This window comes from Neomonachus schauinslandi, chromosome 12 (genome assembly GCF_002201575.2).
Source record: "Neomonachus schauinslandi chromosome 12, ASM220157v2, whole genome shotgun sequence".
Taxonomy (NCBI): domain Eukaryota; kingdom Metazoa; phylum Chordata; class Mammalia; order Carnivora; family Phocidae; genus Neomonachus; species Neomonachus schauinslandi.
The window spans coordinates 4692630-4702124 of NC_058414.1; the positions used below are offsets into that span (position 1 = coordinate 4692630).

Here is a 9495-nt window from a genome sequence, read left to right on the forward strand (position 1 = left end):
AGGCTGAGTGACCTCCAGGGAAGGGGCAGGGGCTAGAGGCTGAGTGACCTCCCGGGAAGGGGCAGGGGCTAGAGGCTGAGGGAAAGGGACAAAGAGGGGGACAGGGGCTAGAGGCTGAGGGAAAGGGACAAAGCCCCTTCCCGGGAGGAAGGGACAGGGGCTACAGGCTGAGTGACCTCCAGGGAAGGGGCAGGGGCTACAGGCTGAGTGACCTCCCGGGAAGGGACAGGGCTAGAGACTGAGCTAACTGCAAATGGCCAATGAGCTGATGAACTGTGCCTACCTACCGGAACCTCCACAAAACCCCATCCTTTAGGGTGGAAGGGAGCTTCAAGGTGGGTGAGCTCTTTGGGGTGCTAGGAGCCCCCGGGGAGAACATGGAAGGTCCACGTGCCCCCCTTTACCTACACCTTGCTCTATGTGTTTCTTCCATCTGGCCGTTGCTGAGTTGTAGCCTTTATCCCAAACCTACAAATATAAGTAAAGTACCTTCCTGAATTCCAGGAGCCATTCCAGCAAACTATCAAACTAAGAAGAGGGTCGCATCCCCATCCTATATTCATCTGGTCAGAAGTATGGGGGCCTGGGATTCAGCTGGCATCTGTAGTGGGGGCCCCTTTCTGGCGCAGTCTCGAGCCCTATGGCCTGTGGGGGGGGGGGGGGGCAGGGTCAGAACCGCACGTAATTACAGGACACCCCCGCTGGTGTGTGGAGACTTGGAGGGCTGACATTTGGCATCAGATGCGTTGTGAATAAAAAGTGTAAGCTGACAGAGAAAAACAGGTCGCAGAGCCAGGACCACGTCACCCTTTGCTTGGAGTCTGTCCATCCGCACGGTGAGCTCCTGGCTGGCTTCACCCGCCCCGGCTCCGAGGCTCTTGGTCTGAGTGCTGGCTAAGGCTGGGGGGCCCCGGGCCTTCCGCGGGCAGCTCGGCCAGGTCAGAGGAGGGACAGAGCCGGGTCACTCTGCCCCTCTCCCCTGTCAGCTTACCTTCTGCGCCTCCAGGACAAAGTGCCGGTCTCACTCCTGTTCCGAAGCGCTCTGGGGGGCGCTCAGTGTGATACCCGTCTCAGATTCCTCTGCAGACACTTGAGTTTCCCGTGGGGAAACAGGACGGTGGCCAGGAGCTTTGCCCCACGGTCTGGGCAGCCAGCCCCTCGCCACGACGGCTCACAGCCCTGGACCTGGGCTGCACAGAGCTTCTATCCACATCCCACTCCCAAGCTGACCCCTCAGTGAATGCACATCGAGGGGGCACTAGCATCTCCCCACCGCATCCGTATCGCAGCCCCGGAAAGTACACGAATACACCGGAAGACAGAAGACCTGGGCTCCCCACCTCATCTGGCGCTCAACAACGAGGGGCCATCTTCACGGTGTCCCTACACCACAGAGGACACGAGAGACACAGAGATGAGCCACAGGGCCGTCACCAGGGAGAGGCCCCAGCATCCCAGCACCCCTGCCACACCCTGCATCTGCATCTCCACCTGCAGCAGTCTCTCACGGGAGCCCCGACCTTGACCGACCTCACATGCCAAGGGCAACATCAAAACCACCTTCAGGATACTAACCCAGGGCCTCTCCCTCCCGAGTGCACGCTGGGGTGTCCTGGAGGCCACAGGACGTGGGACTGAATGCAGAAGCAGGTTCTAGAACCCAGGCACCTTCTGTTAAGCCGGATCTTAAAGGGATTTACAAAATGTAAAATGACGACACTCTCATTACATTTTTAATTTGAAAACACAGCTATTTTTTTCTTAAGACATAGCCTTTATGTTTACATATGACAGATTTATTGTTCTTTTTTTTTTTAAGATTTTATTTATTTATTTGACAGAGAGACACAGCAAGAGAGGGAACACAAGCAGGGGGAGCGGGAGAGGGAGAAGCAGGCTTCCCGCGGAGTAGGGAGCCCGACGCGGGGCTCGATCCCAGGACCCTGGGATCATGACCTGAGCTGAAGGCAGACGCTTAACGACTGAGCCACTCAGGCAACCCCGATTTATTCTTCTTTTTATGGAGGAATAAATATTTTGTAAATGTGTCTTTGTTTCTGCAACAGCAAAGATCAGTATGCACGGTCACAAAAACACAAGCTCTGTACGGTCACCAGTCACTTTTAAGGGTGTGAAGCGGGTCCTGCGAGCAAACTTGTGAGGCCCACAGTCTCCATGGCCCGAGCAGCCCCAGGAGGTAAGGGGGATGCCCCCGGGGCCGCGGCCTCCCCCGGCACGCAGGACTTGGGCTTGGACAGGCCCCCAGGACAGGCTGCACCACCACCAACCACATTCACACAGCAAACCAAGGCTCTTGGGGAATAAGAGCCCTCGGAGACTCGGTCAATCAGGAAAGATTTCATGAACAATGATACTGGGTTTCAGAACTGTTCACCTGAGACAGGGCCATGAAAATAAATGAGGGCACTCCCTTCGGGGGCGGGGGCGGGGGCAGATCCGAGGTGGGGAGCCCAAGGGTCGTCACCTCTGAAGAGTAATTGCTCAACTGTGCTCCCCAAAGGCCTGTCCTGTGGGTTTCTGGCAAGATGCACAGCTGGAAGCATTCAGAAGCATTCTTCCCTGCCTCCTGAATAAGCCACCAAACAGGGACAGTCAGAGAGAAAATGTCACACGTCCAGTATTTCCAGTTTTCTAGCAGAGTTCTGCAGGATGGGCAGCCTCCCCGGGGGCTCCTGCACTGCAGAGTGTCACCATCTGCCCTCCGCCTCTCCCGTGAGAAACCTGGGCCTGAACTTGACGCTGCACTCAGGGCACCCAGGGCACCTGCAGAGATCTCCACCCAGACACGTTCTCCATAATGTTGGTCCCAGCTGCTGCTCTCCTTGGGTTTAAACTGTCCAACATGGGAGACCAGAGCCCACAGCCGGAAGGGACACGCTGTGCGGGACAGGGAGGGACACGGTGTCTCCCGGGGAAAACAGCACCCCACTCTCTCGCCCGCTGCAGGATTACCTCCCAGGACTGAGCACACGCTTAAGGGAAAAGAGGATCTATTTCTGACCTGAGAATGTAAGACTGACTCTGCTAAATGGGGCAAGGGCCTTCGTAATGCCTGTTATTTCTATCCATAAGGACGCGCTACCGTGCAAGGGGAAAGACACCAGTGCCCCGAGCTTACTGCGCTCTCCGCTGCAGGCCCAAACAGACCCTGAGAGGTACCTAAAAAGTCAAATGAATTCAAGTGGCACGTGTGTGCCCGAAACTTGACACCAGAAGGAACGGAGGCTAAGTGAGATGGCCACACAGACGTACATCCGTTCAGGTGACGACCTCCACCTTCATAACCGTCCAACGATCTCAAACATTGAGAGAAATAAAAAAGGAGTACAATCGTGCGAGGCCTGGTACAAGATCAGTTCCCTGCCTCCAAAAGGCCACTCCAAACCCAAGGCCTTGGCGGCCACACTCAAAACTAGGAGGCAGCCACCACACCTGAGAGCAAAGGCAGATGGATTACCACGTGACAGCACAGGGCAAAACAGGATTGCCTGTGTTCCCGAACCTCACTGCTTCTAGATCATTCTGAATCCAAGACCAGGGACTGTCAAGTACCCAGGATCTTTCCTACAAAACTCCCCCAGGGAAAGGAAATTAAGTGTTTGCTGAAGACCTGCTATGTGCCAGGCACTGTGAAATGAATTTGCCTTTGATATCTAAAATGCAGAGAGTGGGACGCCTGCGTGGCTCAGTCAGTTAAGCGTCTGCCTTTGGCTCAGGTCAGGATCCCAAGGTCCTGGGATCGAGCCTCGTGTGGGGCTCCCCGCTCAGTGGGGAGTCGGCTTCTCCCTCTCCCTCTGCCCCTGCTCATGCACTCACATGCTCTCTCTCTCTCTCAAATAAATAAAATCTTTAAAATGCTGAGCAAAGAAACAACATGCGTGGATGAAGTCCTTCCTCTTATCACACACATCCCCCGTCATTCAAGCAGGTGGGCCTTTGGTGGGAACACACCACCTCTCCCTTCTCCCTTCTCAGGGGAACAAAGAACATGGGACTTGGGATCCAAAGCTCTGTGAGGACAAGTCTAACCCTTCCATCCACTCACGCCCGCTTGACTCTGAATGAGGCCTGTGACCAGGAGGTCTCCCACTTCCCCATCCATAGAAGGAAGACTCTCTCCCTCGCTTGCAGGGTTGTCCTGAGGGTCAAAGGCAGGGTCAGAGGCAAGCCAGGTAAGCTCAGTGCCAGGAATCCACCACCACCCCCTCCTTCTCAAGCAGCAGCAGGATGTCTTGTCCAAGCAGTTTCTGGAATCAGCTAGAAAATGCAAACACCTCTCTGCTATCCAGCATAGCAACCGCAAGACTACGCTATCAAGAGCACCGTTAACGACCAATACAAGTTTCAGTGCTTTGTAAAAGGTTCTTCTAAATATAACTTACTCTACAAACATTCACATCGAGGCAGCCTTCCTTAAAGCATGGTAACTTATAGTTATAAGAGAAGATTCTAGAGAAACGAAGGACAGCAAGCTGTAAGATGTACACGGCCCCCCCAAGCACACAAAGATTGGCAAAATGGCCATTATCAGTAATTTAAATGTAATGTAAATGTAAATGTAAATAAATCCTCAAAAGGCAGAGATTGGCAGGATGGAAAAATATAAAGACACATAATCCAACAATATGCTGTTTCCAGGAGACTCACTTTAGAACCAAAGACACAATCAGGTTCCAAGTGAAAAGACGGAAAAAGATTATTTCATGTTAACAGTGACAAAAAGAGAGTTGGGATAGCTATACCACCATTGGTCAAAATGTACTTAAAGTGAAAATTCTCAGAAAGACAAAGAAGGACATTCTATATTGAGGATAGGGTCAATCCATCCAAAAGATTTAACAATTGGGGCGCCTGGGTGGCTCAGTTGTTAAGCGTCTGCCTTCGGCTCTGGTCATGATCTCAGGGTCCTGGGATCGAGTCCCGTGTCGGGCTCCCTGCTCAGTGGGGAGCCCGCTTCTCCCTCTCCCGCTCCCTCCTGCCTGCCACTCCCCCACTTGTGTTCTCTCTCTCTCTTTCTCTGTCAAATGAGTAAATACGCACTCCAAGGAAACTATAGACCAGTATCACTGATGAACGCTGATGCAAAAATCCTCAACAAAACGCAATGCTGGTAAACCGACTTCGGTAGTAGATTAAAAGGATGACACAACTGACCAGTGGGATTTATTCAAGAAATGCAGAGAAAGTTCAACCTACAAAAACCAATCAAGAGAACATACCACATTAATAGAATAAATGGAAAAAAACTGACATGATCATCTCACTTGACGAAGAAAAAGCACTTGACAGAATTCATCACTCTGTCATGCTATACTCAACCAGGAACAGAAGATGTCTTGGTCCGTTCAGGCTACTATGACAAAGTGCCACACGGTGGGCAGTTTATAAAGAACACAAACTTATTGTTCACAGTTCCGAAAGCTGGAAATCCAAGAGCAGCATACCAGCATTATCGAGGGAGGGCTCTGTTCCAGGTCACAGGCTTGTCATTGTACCTTCACAGGCCAGAAGAAGCTAGAGAGAGCTCTGTGGGATCTCTTTTACAAAAGCACTAATCCCATTCCTGAGGGCTCCACCCTCATGACCTAATCACCTCCTGAAGGCCCCCACCTACTAGGATTTCAACATAATGAATTTTGGGAGGACACCAAACATCCAGATGATAGCAAAAGGAAACTCTAACCATCAAAAAATTTTTCGCATATGAAAAATCCCCAACTAACAGCAGACTCAAAAGCAATAGAGTGAAAGCTTTCCCTCTAAGATCAAGAATAAGTCAAGGAGGGGGCACCTGGGTGGCTCAGTCAGTTAAGCATCTGCCTTCGGCTCCGGTCATGATCTCAGAGTCCTGGGATCGAGCCCCACAGTGGGCTCCCTGCTCAGTGGGAGCCTGCTTCTCCCTCCCCCCATCCCTCCCCCCAGCTCCTGCTCACTCATTCTCTCTCTCAAATAAATAATATCTTTAAAAAAAAAAAAAGGCTAAGTCAAGGAGGCCTGCTTTCATCATTTCTATTCAACATAGTACTGGAAACTCTAGCCAGAGCAATTAGGCAAGAAAAATAAATGCATGGTATCCAAATCGGAAAGAAAAAACTAAAGTTATCTCTATTCCCAGATGATGGGACTTTATATGCAGAAAACTCTATAAAGTTTGCAGATACACACAAAACTATTAGAATGAAATAATAAATTCATTAAGGTTATAGGATAAAAATATCAAGTTTTCTTTTTTTTTTTTTTTAAAGATTTTATTTATTTATTCATGAGAAACAGAGAGAGAGAGAGAGGCAGAGGGAGAAGCAGGCTCCCAAGGAGCAGGGAGCCCGATGCGGGACTCGATCCCAGGACCCTGAGATCATGACCTGAGCCGAAGGCAGACGCTTAACCATCTGAGCCACCCAGGCGCCCTCAAGTTGTTTTTCTATACACAATGAACGATCCAAAAATGAAATTTAAGAAAATAATTCCATTTACAGTAGCATCAAGAATAATTAGGAATAAATTTAACCAAAGGTGAAAGACTTGTAACACTGAAGTCTATAAAATGTTGCTAGAGGAATACAAAGAAGACCTAGGGGTGCCTAGGTGGTTTAGTCGGTTAAGCATCTGCCCCCGGCTCAGGTCATGATCTCGGGGTCCTCGGATCAAGCCCCGTGTCAGGCTCCCTGCTCAGTGGGGAGCCTGCTTCTCACTCCCCCTCTGTCCCTCCCCGCTCTCATGCTCTCTCTCTTGCTCACTCTCAAATAATAAAATCTTAAAAAAAAGAAAAAAGAATACAAAGAAGAGACGTAATAAGACAATATACCTCGTGTTCATGGATTGGAAGACTTGATAGCACTGTCCAAACAGCCTACAGATACAATGCTCTCCCCATCAAAATCCCACCAACATATTTTGCAGAAATATAAAGAATCGGGAAATATCAAGTATTGATGAGGACATGGAGAAACTGGAACACTTGCCCACTGCAGATGGGAACGCAAAATGGTGCAGCCACTATGGAAAACAGCACAGCGGTTCCTCAGAAACACTAAAAACAGGATTACTATAAGATCCTGCAATTCTGCATCTAGGTATGCACCAAAAAAAAAAAAAAAAAAAATCTGAAAGCAGGGACTCAAACAGGTACTTGTATACCGATGTTTGTAAAAGCACTATTTGCAGAAGTCAAAAGGTAAGAAGAATCCAAATACCTATCAGCAGTTGAATGGATAAACAAAAAAGATGGTGTATACATACAAGAGAACATTGTTCAGCCATAAAAAGGAACGAAGTACTAACAGCTGCCAGAACACGGACGAATCTTGAAAACATGACACTAAATGAAAGAAGCCAAGCCAAAAACCACATAGCATATGAACCCATTCGTAGACATATCCCCAACAGGGAAATCTATAGAGACAGAAAATAGGTTAGTGGTTGCTGAGGGGTGGCGGGGGTGACGGAATGAGAATTATAACCAGAGAGCAGAGGCTTCCTCGTGAAGTCTCGAATTGTTCTAAAATTGACTGGTGGCTCGGAGAGCCTGGGTGGCTCAGTCGGTTGAGCGATCAACTGTTGATTTCGGCTCAGGTCAGGATCTCAGGGTCATGGGATCAAGCCCGGGGACAGGCTCTGCACTCAGCATAGAGCCCGCTTGAGATTCTCCCTCTCCCTCTCCCTGCTCATGCTCTAAATAAATAAAAAAATTTCTTAAAAAAAATAAAATAAAATAAAACTGACTGATGCTAGTTGCACATACCTGTGAGTATAGTAACTGGGTATCATATATATTACATGTATCTACACCCACACACCCACACACACACACACACACACACTAATTGCACAGATCTGTGCATATACTCATTGTAACTGACTTGTACACTTTAAATTTAATTGGGTAAACTGTGTAGTATGTGAATTATATCTCTATAAAGCTGGGTTTTGTTTTTTTTTAAAGAAAGAACTCTATAAAAGACTAGCCCTGTGATGCAGTCAGCCCAAAAGTGTATTGTGCCCCACCCCCCCACACCAAATTTGGAGCCACCATAATTTACCGTCCCCTTGGAGTGTCGAACTGAATTTTCTGAAAGTTCTGCCACGGGAAACGAGCTTTATCTACCCCGACATTTCTAAGCGCATCTGGCCAAGGAATATTAGCTCTGCGGCGTCTATTAGCCCTCGGGAAAGCACAAGGCTGTCCAACATCACCACAAGCGCGGGAGACTCTTGATAAAGGCTGACAAAGGAACAGCGTCCAAAGCCCCATGGGCTCCATCAATGTCTGTGCTGAGCAACACGAACAGGCAAGAAGACAAACATTCCAAAGGGTCCACGATCCCAGGAAAGCTTTCGGTGGGGGAGTTTTTCAAAAGGTGGAACGAAGAAGGGCAGGTGCCCAGGGCGCAGCCTGCCACACAGAACAGACTCCCAAGTGAGTAAGACAGAAGCTACTCCCATGTCACCCGCCCTTACGGGGAGCAACAACCCTGCCCTAGCTTCCCCCAGAGGGCAGAGCTCAGGCTAGGGACACCAGCGGGGGCTCTCCCACTGCTTGTGGCCCTAGGGCTTACAAGCTCAATGGGACACAAATCCTGCACGATGAAGACAGGTAGGGCTTCCAGACCCTGCAAGATTCCAAAGGCTTCCAACTTTTTTCTTTCATCAGAAACACAAGAGAAACCACCGAATAAAACCCACAGAATCCAAGTAAATGTCAAAGTGGGACTCTGGGCAAATATTTAATAATGGAGTAAAGTGTGGACGCTTCATTTAAGAATGCCATTTACAATCACGGAGGGCTAACGGCTGAAAAATTTCCGGCAGATGCCCTAGATTAAGTAATAGCATGAGTAATAAGAGCTCTCCTCTCACAGCGTCAAGCAGCCTTTTCAGAGATTTTTAGAGAAGAAACCAAATAGAGAATGGGACACACGTACGAAGACCTCAGCACATGAAGCGCGGCTCCAACTCACCGAACTAGAAGGGGCCTGGTCCCGAGATCCCGGGCGACTCACGCGCACGTTCCAGTTTGAGTACAGTTTTCGGACACTGTTAATCCTGAACCTTTGTCAATACTGATGCTTGCCAGCTCCCTCCAGGAAAACAAGTGTAAAATCCATTCGGGTCACTCCTTTATCGTTGAGCCACCCCTCTGCTCGCTGTCCCTTCCTCCAGGGACGTCACTATTCTCAGGGGAGTGGGGTGGCAGCACGCACCTGCTGGGTGAGTGGCTCCCAGGGTCCTCATGCAAACCCATCCAGAGCACTCCCACAGCCCTTCTCCCACTTGAGCGCCCGAACAGGTGCTGAGAGCTTCCAGCCCTTGGCGGTGAAGGCAAATAGCCAGAGCCGAGCGGCCAGCACCATTCCGCAGAGAAGTTAACCGCGATGAGCAGGAAGAGCACAGGCGGGGACCTAGAGGTCCCATCCATGCGCTCAGGACGGCCTTCCCTCCCTGATAGAAGACTAGAGCCGGGAGCATCTGGAGCTC

At 49.8% G+C, this 9495-nt stretch overlaps 1 protein-coding gene across 1 annotated transcript in view; it reads right to left on the reverse strand.

The window, feature by feature from the left end:
- GRB10 (growth factor receptor bound protein 10) overlaps positions 1 to 9049 on the reverse strand; it is a 160367-nt gene extending 151318 nt beyond the window's left edge. The window contains exon 1 of the mRNA XM_044920255.1: positions 8979 to 9049. The gene's annotated coding sequence lies outside the window, so the exon portion shown is untranslated. The remainder of the gene's footprint in view (positions 1 to 8978) is intronic.
- Between the last annotated feature and the right edge of the window lie 446 nt (positions 9050 to 9495).